The 13,532-nt window shown below is 39.0% G+C and overlaps 2 long non-coding RNA genes across 2 annotated transcripts in view; one reads left to right on the forward strand and one right to left on the reverse strand.

Moving 5' to 3' along the window:
- LOC127420932 (uncharacterized) overlaps window positions 1-800 on the reverse strand; it is a 90,909-nt gene extending 90,109 nt beyond the window's left edge. The window contains exons 1-2 of the long non-coding RNA XR_007893899.1: window positions 578-800; window positions 217-365 (exon numbers count right to left, since the gene is read on the reverse strand). This is a non-coding gene — a long non-coding RNA (uncharacterized LOC127420932). The remainder of the gene's footprint in view (window positions 1-216; window positions 366-577) is intronic.
- Window positions 801-1,088: 288 nt separating this feature from the next.
- LOC127421291 (uncharacterized) lies at window positions 1,089-4,001 on the forward strand. Its single transcript, XR_007893975.1, has 3 exons — window positions 1,089-1,352; window positions 2,646-2,766; window positions 2,884-4,001. It is a non-coding gene; the product is annotated as an uncharacterized LOC127421291 (long non-coding RNA).
- The last annotated feature ends 9,531 nt before the right edge of the window (window positions 4,002-13,532 follow it).

A 13,532-nucleotide genomic window follows, 5' to 3' on the forward strand; every position in this document is an offset into this window, starting at 1 on the left:
TGAGTATGAATCCAGTTATAAGGATTCAATTCTCTGGATTACATTATTTTTATTTTTTTTCACAGTTTACCCAAAAATATACTCAAGCATGTGAATTAAATTTCTAAAATGAAGGAGTTACTCAAATTATGTAAACTGGGCATACTGATCAATCACAGTTACATCAAAAACACAAAAATATATAAATTATCATTTTAGGGGTTAACAACAACATACCTGTGCGTATATGTTCAAAGAGTGGTTTTCAATTCATTGATTGTCCCGTGAATTCATTCCTATTACGGGAAAGAGAAGTTATAACATGCTGCAGTTATCTGAAGTTATCTGTGGCTGCAGCCGGAGAAGGGCAAAACGAGGATTTGTACCTGTTGGAAATACAAAGGCCCGCGGGCGGGCCAGCGCATGTTAACTACAAAACTATGCGATGTACACAACTGCTGTGTGTACATTGGTACACATGCCACATATCTTTGGAAAGCTAAGATTCTTGTGATTCTATTGATACAGCAGGTAAAACCAACGTCTTTGTCAGATCACCAACATATAAACAAACAATAATAGAATTGAGGCAACTCACTTATGAAGCCTCATAGTTGTCCACTGATCCATAATATCCCGACAAAAACGGTCGTTACATTGGCAAAGGTCCAAACGATCCAATCAAGTAAAATATTTAGTCCAAAACACATTATTACATCAATAAATACACACAGACTCTTGTTGAATCATTTCAAAGTATCCGGCAGATGTGCCTAATCTTTCAAGTATTCTCCGTCATAACTTCAGTTCATATGTAAACATTTCTGATATCTTGGTATCAAAATGGCTGCTGCACGCAGACCTTTCGATTGACACCTCATTTGACCCAATAGGAGCTTCCATGTCCTGTCCATAGCCTTCAATAGCCAATGAGAGTCCGCATCACAAGGAAGTGCCTGCCCCTATTCCTAGGTGTAAAGATCGAGCCAATTGCAACCGATTGTGTGGATGACTGGCACATCGTATAGCCAATGAAATTCTGAAAACAATGATATGCAGCTTTTATAGGAAGTTTCAATGCTACAACTAAGAAGTCCGTGCGTAAAGCTGGATAACCATTGCCAAGTGTTTTGTGCAGCTGTGCGCAAAAGGTGAAAAGTGTATTTTTGTGACTGTTGACGCTTCTGGAAGGTGAATTATGGCGAAACGGATGAGGAAAACAAATTATTCGCTCCAAGATGTGCTGGAAGAATGTACTCGGTGTGAAAGAAACGATCTGGGAATGATGTTTCAGAAGTAAATAGTGATGAATCATGTATTGACTCCGAGGCAGATGCAATGTTTCTGGAGGGAGGAGACATTACTCTCGACAAGTAAGTATTTACTTATATCATATAATATATATTACTGTATATTCAGCATAAATAAACTTTAGTTTGATTTATGAATACACGTTTTGTAGATAACCTTTTGTCGTGTGTTTCCACATTGAGTCTGTTGAACTGTTTGCTGGAGGTGTTTGTATTTGTTTGTGCGTGTGTGAAGGTTTTTTACCCCTTTGTTTCACTGTTGGCATGGTATAAAGATTTTTTACGTTGCCAAAGCATACAGTATTTACAGTAAATATATATACATGCATACATACAGTTGTGCTCAAAAGTTTGCATACCCTGGCAGAAATTGTGAAATTTTGGCATTGATTTTGAAAATGGGACTGATCATGCATATAAACTGTCTTTTAGTTAAGGATAGTGATCATATGAAGCCATTTATTATCACATAGTTGTTTGGCTCTTTTTTAAATCATAATGATAACAGAAATCACCTAAATGGCCCTGATCAAAAGTTTACATAACCTTGAATGTTTGGCCTTGTTACAGACACACAAGGTGACACACACGGGTTTAAATGGCAATTAAAGGTTATTTTCCCACACCTGTGGCTTTTTAAATTGCAATTAGTGTCTGTGTATAAATAGTCAATGAGTTTGTTAGCTCTCACATGGATGTACTGAGCCATGGGGAGCAGAAATATCAAAAGACCTGTGTAACAAGGTAACGGAAATTTATAAAGATGGAAAAGGATATAAAAAGATATCCAATGCCTTGAAAATGCCAGTCAGTACTGTTCAATCACTTAAGTGAAAAATTCGTGGATCTCTTGATACCAAGCCAAGGTCAGGTAGACCAAGAAAGATTTCAGCCACAACTGCCAGAAGAATTGTTTGGGATACAAACAAAAACCCACAGGTAACCTCAGGAGAAATACAGGCTGCTCTGGAAAAAGATGGTGTGGTTGTTTCAAGGAGAACAATATGACGATACTTGAACAAAAATGAGCTGCATGGTAGAGTTGCCAGAATAAAAGCCAATGCCACAAAAAAGCCCAGTTACAATATGCCCGACAACATCTTGACACGCTTCACAGCTTCTGGCACACTGTAATTTGGAGAGATGAGACCAAAATAAACCTTTATGGTCACAACCATAAGCGCTATGTTTGGAGAGGGGTCAACAAGTATTGTGCTCCTTGAAACAACCACACAGTCTTTTTCCAGAGCAGCCTGTATTTCTCCTGAGGTTACCTGTATTTACACACGTAAAGGAAAAACTGTATAAGTTGAATATAAGAATATAAGGTGTGTGTGTGTGTGTGTGGGTCTTGAGGTGTGACTTGACCTGTGGGGGAGGTGTGTTTCATTGTGTGAACTGATGAGATGTGAGGTGAAGATCAGCACTGGGCAATGAAGGACATCCCAGTTCCACCAGCGGTAAAGGAGTACAACCAGTATGTACTATATATTCAACTATGTTTTATGCTCTTTGACATTTAATAATATATGTGGTTAATATATTTATGTTTTGGTATATTTTTCTCAATGTTGATTTCTTTCTGTCCATCCAGGTGCATCGGTGGAGTGGACCTTTCTGACGCCCTGATAGGGTACTATAAAGTCATCCACAAGACCCAGTAGTGGTACAAGACGTTCTTTTATCATTTCATGGACATGGCAAATGTGAACACCTTCCTCCTCCACAAAGACATTGCAAAAGGTAAAGGAGTGGTACCTATGCACCAGAAGGCATTCAGAGAGACCCTTGCTGAGGAGCTGGCAGAGTTAGGGTCTCACTCCACAGCCAGACCCATATCTCCTGCTCCATGTAGAGCACATCACAGGTCAGTGCAAATCAGTGGACTCGGCACCGCTGGTCGACTGAAGTGCAGGCAGTGTCATGCAAAGACACCAGTGAAGTGCTCCTCCTGTGATGTGCCTTTGTGCTTTGTCCCCAAATGTGACTGCTACAATGACTGGCGTGTTGCAAAAAACCTGTAAAAGGTATAATTGTATGGAAATATTTAAAGTATGTAAATAGTTTGTGTATTTCTTATATAAACTGCTTTTCCACTATAGCACTTGTTTTGACTCTTATATGCACAAAGTTTAGTTTCAAGAAGGGGGGAAAAAAGCACTCTAATGTGTTTATTCTTCAGTTACTCTGTGTCAGCAATACTAATAGTGGATCTGTGGGATATGGGATATGATAGCTCTAAGTGTCACCTTTCATTAGAGCCCAAAATGATGGTACGTTAAAGTGTTCCAAAGTAGTAGCCTTTTTATCCTAGGTATGTGGCCATGGTTACCAAGGGGCCTTTGGAGTATCCAAAAGGCACTTTTGGAAAACACCTGAACATACCCTTAGAAAAACATGTGTAAAATATTTATTTTCTGTTTTATTGTTATAAAATTTGGACTAGGTAAGGCTTCATGCTGTGGTCCCATTGTGTTTTCCAGTTATAGTCATCTGCAGGCATCTGTATGCAACAAAATAAAATTCAGGTGGAAAAAAAAGCACTTACAGTGATTCTGACTGCTGGGGAAAAAACTTCAGAGTGTCACCTTTTAAAAGAGACCTAAACCATGCATGTACTCTAAATTGTTCAACAACAGCTTTAAATTTACTTTGGGTATGCCTTGAATAGGCATTTTAGGCTAATTTTACAGGATTGGGAAGAGGTTCGAGCCCCACATTTTGCTCGATTAAAACCAATTTATAGACAAAATACTCTACCCACACAATCACGTTAACCCACCTGAACATTAAATACATATAAACGGATTTAAAAAAAAAAAAAAAAAAACACATTTATAAAAACACTACACTTTAAAATATAAATTCAGCATCATAGCTCTTCAACACCGTGTGGCGGCGGGGGCGTGGTCGAGCGTTCCTCCAGAAAGAGTGCTATAATGTCTAACACCTGTTTCTGATTGCAGTAAGTGCTGGGGAGAGCAATTAAAAAGGGACCACGCCAGAGACTAGGGAGAGAGAGCTACCTGAAAGACTATCTTGAGTTTAAGCTAAAGAGTGTTCTGCTGAAAAGCCCCTTTGATTTGTTTATTAAAGTTATACCTTTGAGTTGAAGCACAAGTTTCACGTCTCCTTTCCTATGGCGGCAAATCATTGCCAATAATCTGTGCGCATTTTTGACGCTCACACGCGCGATAAATTGAAGCCGCGCGAGGAAACCGGTAGAACTCGCGCGTGCGTTTTAAACCCTTGCGCGCATTATTGACACTCACGCATGGTAGTTCGTTGCTGCGCAAGGAAACAGGAAGAACCCACGCGCTCGTTTTACACCCTTGCATGCACAAAATCTCCTGTGCATGCAATACAACCTCTCGCACGCTAGGAAACCTCTGCCGCGTGAGCAAGACCATTCTTCTGCCTTTCCTTGTGCTATCATCTTTTAATTTTGTCAGTCGTGGGGCGGGCTCTTAGTGTTTTTTTTTTTTTGTGTGTAACCTCAAATTTCATTGGTTATTCCCCTTTTCCCTAAATTAGCTGTGATTGGCTCCCTTTTACTATGAAGAACCATAACAAACTCACCTGTTCTTCATGAGACATGGCTTCATCAAGGGACCCTCTGCATGTGAGTCATTATTACTTTTTTTGTTTCTATATTTATTATTATTTTCATTTAATGGGGCTGATTTCATACTATATAATGTTTATCTTTGCCAGACACTTTAAAAACAGTAAGTTTACTAACAGTTTACTAGCTAGCTATTGCATTCTTGTGATGTTAGGTAGAACTACATAGAACAATGTATCTTTTATAAATTGTAGTACTCCAGTAAGTGACAAATCGAGAGTCCATTCAGCAGGATGGCTGATCAACAAAGGAGGTGTGTGCAGAGAACATAGACTGCTGGTTATTTAACATTTTTTAGTTTTATGTGATCATCTGCTTGATCCGGTCATAAAACACTGAGTGGGCCAAATATCTTCCAAAAATGTTGAAAAGAGATCTGCAATTACTCAGGTAAAGTGTCTTGGAATAAAGTTCTGGTATTACTTCACCGTCTTTATCTAGCATCATGGCATAGTGTGAGAAGGCCACAGACCTTGGAATAATATATTTTACTTGTTGTTTTCAACATGTTATTTTCATGGGAGAAACTGTAAGATTAAAAATAAAAACATTATAAAAAAAAAAAGAAAAGTGAAATTGAATTTTTTTTGGTGCAGTATACTACAGCTATTAATTACAATTTAGGCACAATTCAGGCCTAAAAGCATAGCTGTGGGTGACGTGTAGGTAGGAGTCCTTCTACAAGGGTTGGAAAGCATATAAAACACAATCAACCACGCATAATGACAAGAGAGCAATATCTAGGCTGATAGCAAAAAAAAAAAAAAAATGCTTTCTCTAAAATGTACATATAAATAAGCATGCAATATACACAAGTAATTTACTTTTTTATCTAACGTGACATACATTATGCAAATTAAAGATAGTCCCCTAATAGCAACTTTGCAATCAGTGGTTTAAAGTCACCAATGTAGATGCAGACACTTTGCAACATCCTGTTAATAAGGCTATGATTTATTTTCCTGCGCTCACAACTTTTCAATTAATTATAAAGTGTCTTACAACTGCAATGACAAAAGTCAGATTATATATTATATATAAATACATGGCAGTTCTTTAAGTTCTACTGTATATAGTAACATCCCAAGAATGTAACAGCTAGCTAGTAACCTTCCTATTTTTAACGTGTCTTCCAAAGATACACAGTACATGCATACTTTAAATCAGCCCTGTTATTAGCAACAAATAAAGTAATAATGACTAACATGCAGGGGGTCCCTTGATGAAGCCATGTCTCTCACAAAGCACAGGCGAGTTTATGGTTCTTTGTAGTAACAGGGAGCCAAACACAACTGACTTCCGGAAAAAGATAACCAATGATAATTGAGTTTACAAACAAAACAGCAAGAGCCTGCCCCACGACTGACAAAATTAAAAGGTGTTTTAAGAGCAAAGGCAGAAGAATGACCTTACTCGCGTGGCAGGTTTCCTCGCGTACGAAAGGTTTTATTGCATGCGCAGTAGTGATGGGTCGTTCATGAACGTTTCGTTCACTTTGAACGAATCTTTTGTGACTCAGAAGAACGAGTAGTCTCCGAGAGTGATTCATTCATTTTGTGTTGGCCGCGCATGTGCACTGCGCAACCTCATTTGTTACGTGAAAACCGCATTGGCGCTGTACAGGAAACAGAAATTATTAGTTCACCTCTCGAGTCTTTTGGTCCGAGGTGTTCATTCTTTTGTCACGTAACAGCCGTATACGCTATGCAGGTTAAATCGAGGTTACAGTGAAGCACTTACAATGGAAGTGAATGGGGAAGTTGAAAGTAAATGTGGCCAATTTTTGAAGGGTTTAAACACAGAAATGTGAAGCTTATAATTTCATAAAAAGCACTTTCATTAATGATTCTGTTAAAACTTGTATTATTTGGGCTGTAAAGTTGTTTAAATTGTCATTTTTACAGTCGTTTTAGGGTTTAAGGTAGGGTCGCCACCCAACCTGTAAAATACGGTATCGTCCCGTCTTTAAAGATAAAATTATGCATCCCGTATCGAATCAATACGGGACATGATTTGTCCCATATTTAAGCTGGTCAGATGCCGTCATGGTGAAATCACTCCAGATCGCTAATTTAACATTGATATAAGTTGGAAAATTTTACTATGGTGGGTAAGGGACCATCTGAAAAGTCCACAAATGGTGCTAAAACTGTGGAGTTTTTTTCTATATAAATGTTCATAAAGATCAAACAATGAATGAATACAATTACTGAGTCAAAAAGACAAGTACAGGTGAAGGAAAAAAAATAAACATAAAATATGAAAACATGTAGAAACCAACCATATAACGTATACATAAGATAAAGAAGACAAATAATTGAAAAAATTAAAATATTTTTTAACATTAAGATTTTAACATAAGATTTTTTTTTTTTTTTTTTTTTTTTTATATAAGTCACGTGTCCGGAAAGTTCTCATTTTAGCATATAAAAATGGAAAAACAATTTGTATTAATAACGCATATTAACTCAACGCATTTATTGATTAAACTATGGAGGATGTGGTTAGGTGCCATGATTCCTGAACTATCCAAAACACAAACCATTCCAAAACAAATCACACTCAAAATGGAACATGGTGTGCCAAATAGCAAATAAAAAATAAATGACTGTGTAAAACAGCAGCAATAGTTCTAGTTGTATCTATTAACAGTAAATCATTGTAACATTGTCTTTAGGGCAAATTGCCATTAAGAAAGACTAAGTGCCTCAGCATAGAGGGGCTGATCCGGTTTCTTCTCTCTTATTATCTGCCCTATTTTGGAGAAGGTCCATCACCTTGACAAGTCGTAGGTAGACTGAAGCCTTGATCTGCCACCAGCTCAGTGGGTCTGCGTCTCTTTGGATAAGGGGCTCCTCAAGATAGGATCTTACTTCCAGTATAGCATCTGCTGTGGGATTCCTTCTTGCAGTGTCTCCTGTTACTCTTTCATCAAAGAGCCTCCAAACAGCAGACATTTGTGGCTCCACTTCTAGTGCCCCTGCTCACTCTTATCCCTCTTGACCTCCTGGTGGTGGAGCCGGCTGGCTTCTGGGGCTGCATCTTGCTGCTGCTGTTGTTACTCTTTGAAGTGCCTCATCAACAGCTCTGTTGTCATTAAAGGCCAGCATTTTGAACCTCGGGTCCAGTACGGTGGTTTCTGAGAGAACAGTATTGTATTCCATTCTGTGGAACTTTCTTTCCATAGATGCACAGAGAGCAGCCACCAACTCTCTCACTTTCCCTGTGGTTACTGTTCCTCATGTCTGGTGGTGGGCTGTTATTCTCTGCAGAGCCTTGCACAAGAGTAGCATTTTGGAGGCTGTCACGTAGCTGAAAAAAGAGAAAACAGTAACAGAAAATTATGCTTTGTTTTATTATGTGGTATATGGACAGTTTATTCTTGTCTGTTATTACTGCCATTCACCTCTAATATGCATCTCTAATATGCATTTATAAAATAGTAAATAATGTAATAACAATTGTCCATTGTACCTGTCTGCACTGATCTCCACAGTGACCTGCTCAAAGGGTTTCAGAACAGTGCAGGTCTCTCACACTTCCTCCCATTCTTCTTGGTTCAGAGCATCAACAGGTGCACTGATAATGGCCAGGGTAGAGATGATTGCATCTTTGGACTCCAGAACCCGTTTCAGCATATGAAATGGGACTCGCTTTATATTAGGTGGCCTTAATTACTATGTACTTAACCATTTGATACAATGCACTTATGTACATACATGTTGTGTTGCATTGTAATTACATATAAAGTACCTGCATTTAATTGCATTTGTAGTTACACTGTTAAATTAACCCCTAACCCAACCCTTACCCCAAAACATAACTCTAACCCCTTATTCTTACACTAACCCTACCCTTGCTCCTAAACCTACCTGTACCTCGACCACAGTAGCAGCAAATGTAGATATTTTGCAGAACAACATGTAGTCATTCAGTAAATACATAGTCTTGTATGTATTTAATGTTAGTACATAGTAGTAAAGGCCACCTAATATAAAGTGTGACCATGAAATGTTGAATATTACCTCGTAACACATTCTTGTTTGGGCCTCAGCTCAGGCATACCCATTTGGCGTTGAGTAGACTTCAGCTTCTATGTGGCTATTGTGCTCTTATGGAAGAATTCCACCAATGCCTTCACTTTGTCCACAGTGGGCTTTATCACCTTCAGGGCATCTCTTAAAATCAGGTTGACTGTGTGCACGAGACATGGGTGGTGGGTCCATTATAGATTTGTTTGTTAGCCGTGTTGTCACTAACACAGCAAACTACTTTGTTTTCTACTTGTAACTCTTTTGCCACTCTAAGCAGTTCCTCTTCCAAGTTCTCTGAAGTGTGTCTGTCACTAAACTCAAAACAATCCAGAAGACAGGACACCATTTTATAATTTTCAATGAAGTGGCATGTAACAGACATGAAGGAAGTGGTGGCTCTGGATGTCCAGCAGTCATTTTTCAGGCAAACTGCTGTAGCCTTTTTAACCCTTTCTTGCACTGGAGCATGTTCTCTGTCATACGGTCTTGGAATAGTTGATTGGGAGAGTCTTTTCCTGCTTGGAAGAACATACACTGGATTGAGAGCATGGGTGTAGCTTCTAAAACCCTTGTCCTCCACAATTAAAAATGGTTGGAATTCCCTTGCAACCATTTTAGCAAGTACCTCATCAACTGTGTTCTGTCTTGCTGGGGTCGTGGCCTTTGGCATCAATTGGCATATAGAGCTCTGGGTTGCAATAGGTTGTGGTGTACCTGATGCCTGAGGGTTGGCTGTAGACACTGCAGCAGCAACAGTTCCAGTAGACACACTGGCTTTTTCATGTCAGTAGCAGGCATGCTAGCTTGCCTGTTTTCTTCTAACTGCACTGTTGGATGTACATTTGTAATATGCCAGTAAAGATTGTTGACCCTGCTTGATATGATATTTTTTACCTTACAAATTCTACTAAATTCTGCCTTTATGTTGTCTGTTATTAAAATGCATCCAAATGCTACTTCGTTTGCACACATTGTGGGGTTCAAAAAACGGAGTCCAATTCAAAATTAAACATTAAACATGGAAATAAGGATTTAGGACTTTGCGGGTGCATTTACTCACGCGATTCACCAAAAGTGAAGCCTGAATAGATCAGCTTGTGATGCACGAATTTGCATGCACTGTGTGAGTCTGTTGTATATACTGCAGTCTCCTCACACTTTAATAGTGTTTAGCATTACATTCATGACACAAAATAAGAAATATTAAAAATTCGACAATTTTGTGATCACTAATCAAAAGAAAATTTGTGACATTACCTGTTAACTCATTTTGTTCAAAAAAAGCTTTTCTTCCATTGAAGCACTTTTACAAGATGCACTCTAGAAAATAAAAATAAAAAACCCACGTTGGATAATGATTATATCATAATCATCGGGTTTTGCACAAACTTTTCACTCAAATGTTATGCTAATATCATTTGTAATGAAAAATAAATGAATAAAAAATAAAAAAAGCAAAATAGAAATTTTCACAGGTGTCAGCACAGCCATTGACAAAGAAAATAAAATATGGCACTCCATGTAAAAAAGGATGCAGACTCATCAGTTGTAGAATGCGGTTGTCACTCTCATAAATAACCGAAATGTGTGTGAACATGTCACAGTTTTTAAGTTGCAAGGTTCAGATTCCAGGCCACAACACCACAACCAGTCAGGAATTACAAAATAAATCTTTATTTAAGAAACCAGCCAATAAAAACTCTAACTAAAATCTTCCCTGTGTAACCCCAATCCAAAATTCACAGTCTTTTGGAACAATCTGTAGCACCCAGGAACAATATGTAGCACCCAGCCTAATAGTGCTACACTGGCCCTTTAAAACTCACATTCTCCAGCGATCCAAACCATGGGCGTTGCCTGCCTATGACACCTAGGTATACAGGAGCAAGCAAACACAGAAGTGGAATAAGCAATTGCACGTCCAAAAATCCTCACAGTGAAGCCACCAACGTGATGGGAAATCTTACGGCCCTTTTCACCGTGGAACTCTGGCTCATCACTCACGTCCCGCGTGAATACCAGTAGATCTATCTCCTCTTGGCTGTCGCACCTGGACCAACAGTCTGGACAGAAATGTAAGTCCCTCAACACCCAACACAATGTTTAGTCTCATTAGTCATCGATAAATGCCTGCCCAAAATTTAAAACAATAATCACTTCCCTTTAGAATACAGGAAAAGCGCTGTCAAACACCTCTCTCTCTCTCTCACCAATAAAAACACATGCTTTTATAATATTAATAATGACTGGTCACTGATTAGTTCCTGATCAACCAATCACAATGAAAACATGACCTCTAACTTAATTTGAGAGAGCTTCAGGCATCACATTAGACAGGCATGGCTCACCGACTATACAGGAGTGAGCACCTTTTTTACCTTTTAAAAACAAATGTATGCTTATAGTAGCCTCATAAACTTGCACCTGTTATAATCTTAATAGTTTCAGAGATACAATTCAAAGTTAATTTGAAGATCTTGCAGAGTTGTAGAACACAACATTTTTGTAAAGTTTAATGTCCATCCCAATGGACATCAGGTCTTGAAAGATATCATCAGGAACCTCATGACTTAGTATCAGTGTGCCAGGTGGTGAAATTTGTGCAAGCATTTCAGAGCTAAAAATATTCTACAATTTAACAAATAATTGTATTTTATCACTTTATAATGTCTAAAAATATATACAATGCATAACTTGTGATAATATCTAGAAATTACATTTGTTACAACATTGGCTTATTGAGATTAGCCAATTCAAGAGCACTTAGGCATCTATTGGACATATAGTAGCTGCCACTTCACGTTATTGCTATTTTTATTCCAGCATATTTTACCAGAGACCCCTAATGCATGACATATTGTTTTTTGTAATTAATATTTTTTATTAAATCATACAATAACAATGAAATGCAAAACATATATATATCAACATTTAAACCCCACAACCCTGTCTTCCCGATGATACCTCCTCATAAGCTGCCACCCTCCCCACCTCAGTGCACCACTCCAGATATGGGGGTGCACCAGCTGACCTCCAACCCCTCAAAATAACCTGCCTAGTGATCATCACACAGGTCAGAATCCAGTTCTCTATATGGCCATCCCCCACATCGATGACCGCCCCATCGCCCAGAACACAAAATCTGGGGCAAAACAAAACCCGAGTGCCCGCCACGTCGCATACAAAATTCTGAACCTTCAACCAGAATTTCTGGATCTCAACACACCACCAAAAAACATGGGCCATGTCTCCATCCTCCGATTGGCATCTCCAGCAGGTGGGTGTACCTTTAAGACCAAGCCTATACAGTCTAGAGGGGGGTCCAATAAAATCTATGCAAAATTTTGAATTTAATATCATGCACCCTTGCATCCCTAGATGCAGACTTAATGTTTTTAAGAATCTTAGCCCACACTCCTTCCTCCAATGCCAAGTTGAAATCTTTCTCCCATACTCTCTTGAGAGAAGTTAAGGCTCCGTCCCCCAGACTCTGAATTAACATGGAGTAGTACACTGATGCTTCATGACCTTTTCCAAAAGCTGCAATCACCTCTCCCAAAGCATCTGCCTCCTTAGGGGGGTGTGTGCTACTCCCAAAAATAGTACAAAGCAGGTGGCACAGTTGTAAATACCTATAAAACTGAGGTCTGGGGATCCCAAAATGTTGGACCAAGTTTTCAAACGATCTCAACACTCCACTTTCATATAGGTCACTGAGTGTAGCAACCCCCCTCACAATCCACTCTGGCCAGCAAAAAGGGGACTTGCCAATGCACAATCTTGGTTTCTGCCATATGCTCGAGGCAACATTTAAATAAGTGTCCAATTTAAACAATCTGGACACTTTAGTCCATACCGAGTGTAAATGCGAAATAACGGGGTGTAACTTTTCCGATTAGTTTGATAGAGATGCTTTGTAATGGTGACATAGGGGCAAGAACTGCCTGTTCAATAACAAACCAGGGAGGGGCTCTCTCAGGTGGAAGTGACCAATGAGCCAAATGTCTGAGACTGAACGCATATTAATAAACAAAATCTTGGGTAGGCCTAGCCCACCTTTGTCTGTCGGCCTATGTAACTTATTAAAATGCAATCTGGGACATTTACCATTCCAAATGAAGGACTTCGCTATGCTATCAAATTGCTTGAAATAAGAGAGGGGGACATCAACAGGGAGAGACTGTAGCAGGTAGTTAAATTTTGGAATACAATTAATTTTAATAACATTAACCTTCCCAATCATCGATAAATGTAATGAATCCCACCTGCCCACATCCCTCAAACAATAAAATCCCCAAATACTTAATGCCCTGTTTGGGCCACTGGAAGGCGCCCAGCTGGAAATCCGTTACTGGACAGTACACTGTCAGAGCCAAAGCTTCAGATTTAGACCAATTGACTTTTTATCCTGAGAACTTAGAAAAGGAATTAATAATTCTGTGGAGGCAAGGCATAGATCTAGTAGGTTCAGAGACCACTAATAAAATATCATCTGCGTAAAGCAGAAGTTTATGCGCCACACTTCCCGCAACCACCCCTGGAAAATCATCCTCCTTTCTTATCGCGGCTGTTAATGGTTCCAGG

This window comes from Myxocyprinus asiaticus, chromosome 30, assembly GCF_019703515.2.
Source record: "Myxocyprinus asiaticus isolate MX2 ecotype Aquarium Trade chromosome 30, UBuf_Myxa_2, whole genome shotgun sequence".
Taxonomy (NCBI): Eukaryota; Metazoa; Chordata; class Actinopteri; order Cypriniformes; family Catostomidae; genus Myxocyprinus; species Myxocyprinus asiaticus.